Source organism: Capsicum annuum, unplaced genomic scaffold (genome assembly GCF_002878395.1).
Source record: "Capsicum annuum cultivar UCD-10X-F1 unplaced genomic scaffold, UCD10Xv1.1 ctg82188, whole genome shotgun sequence".
NCBI classification, from domain to species: domain Eukaryota; kingdom Viridiplantae; phylum Streptophyta; class Magnoliopsida; order Solanales; family Solanaceae; genus Capsicum; species Capsicum annuum.
In genome coordinates this window covers 152,688-155,027 of record NW_025892961.1, presented here as the reverse complement: position 1 = coordinate 155,027, position 2,340 = coordinate 152,688, and positions in this window count along the sequence as shown.

Here is a 2,340-nt window from a genome sequence, read left to right as displayed (position 1 = left end):
ACATCAATCACAGCATAATTGTTTGTAGTCTAGTTTTGGGCGACATTAGACTGCCCTTTTTCATATTATGCTACCATTAATCATTAAGATTGTGACAAAAAACATAATTAATAGCATCAATAATTATTTAAGAAGGGGTAATACAATATACATCATATATATAAACATATACAAAAAAGAATAATGTTTATTCATAATTCAAGGCATACCTTATATTCAGACTTTGCTATAATACACAATAACAATCATCAACATAATTCATCCACTCAAAGAAACATAGTGTCTCAAAAAGGTTCACCACCATCTATATATATACATACTTAAATATATAAATACATTCACAAACACACGCATACATTCAAATGAATATCATGAATACATACAAGCAAGGTGTACGTATTATCTCAATATCATTTCAACATCATCACAATATCATATCAATATCAGCACTCTTCTTAATATTATTCTCATCAAATCATTGGTCCATATAAGAAACCACGATATATCATAAACATAACTCATTTCATTAAAAGAATGATAATATCTCACAAAAGAATTGGTCTATACAAGGAACCATGATATATCATCAACATAACTCGATCTACTAAAGGATCCAACAATAATATTTCAATATCATTCTCAACATCATATACCAACCTCCCCAAATTGGGCAGTTTATGAGGTTGAGTCCCCCAACCTTTAGTAGTTCTAAGGTTGAGAAGGATCCTCGAGGTTCTGTGGATGAGATGGAGAAGATATTGTGGGTTATATGTGCTACTAATTTTGAGGGTGAAGATTTTGTTTCATACCAATTAAAATATGTATTATATCAGTGGTATAAGGAATGGGAGCAGTTGAGGGGTTATGACATAAAGTAGGCTATGTAAAGAATTTTTTGGTTCTTTTCTTGATTGATTCTTTCCTTAGAAGTTAAGGAAAGCCAAAGATGAGGAGTTTTTGAACCTGAAGTAGGTAAGAATAAGTGTGGAATATTCTTTCAAATTACATCAGTTATCTTGCTATACTTTAGAGTTTGTATCTATCATGAGGGATAGGATGGGGAATTTTTCTTTTGGGTTGTAACGGGACTTTATTTTGGAGTGTAAGGACGTTATGCTAAGTAATATAATAGACATCTCTAGACTTTTGTTTTACATACAGTAGGTTGAGGATGAGAAAAAAAAGCAGAAGGAAATGATAAAGAAGCAAAAAAAAAGTTTAGGTATTCTGAGTAGGGTAGAGGATAGCAAAATAGTGGTAGGAATGGTAAATAGTTATCCAAGAAGAAAAGTTGAGAGAGTTCTCACTCCTATCCGACATCTAGTGCTCCTTATCTAAAGTTATTTGGTGATCATCATTTTTAGCTAGGTGATGGTCCTAAGGCATAAAGTGTCCAATCTTAGGCTAGTGAAGCTCAGTCAACCCCACCCTATCCACCTTGTTAGTTTTGTGGTCAGATGTATCATGGTTAGTGTGATAAGGGGATGAATTACTATTATAATTATGGTTATTCAGGGCATATGCAATGACACTACCCTTCTACTAGGATTGCTACAGGAGCTAATAAGGTCCCAATTTTTTTTTGTCATCTCCAACACCAAAGTGTGCTATCTTTGGTACCAACACTATTTGGAATCATATTTATGCTCTTTCCATACGTCATGAACCCCAAGCTGATATTATATTTTGTATGTTAAAGCTCTTCTCTAGTAATGTGTATTGTCTTCCTGGTCTAGGTTTTATCCTTTCTTGTGTGACCCTTTATGTGCTTATGCACTTTGGTTATGGTCCTGAATATATTTTTGATCCTTTCTCTGTGTCTACCTTGGTGGTGATTTTGTTATGGCTACAAAGCTTTATAGGGGTTGTGTAATGTCTTTCTTTTATAGGGAGACCTTGGTGATTTGATTGATATTGACATGGTTGACTTTGATATGATCTTGGGGATGGATTATCTCCATTCATGCTATGTTTTTCTAAATTGTTAGACCTATAAGGTTAGCATACAATTTCTTAATGACCTGATAAATTAATGGGTAAGAAGTTCCTTAGTACCTAAAGGGAGGTTCATTTCTTATCTTAGAGCCTAAAAGTTTATTTCCAAGGGATTTCTCTATCATTTGGTCTGGGATAAAGAATCTAGTTCTGAGGGTCCTTCTCTGTAATTTGTCCCTGTGGTTAACAAATTTTTTGAGGTCTTTCTTGATGATCTTCCTTATATTTCTCCTAATTGGAAAATAGATTTTGGGATTAATCTTTTACTAGATACCTATCCTATCTTTATTTTTTCATATGGAATGGCTCCAGTTGAGTTGAAGGAGCTGAAGGACTAGTTAAAGC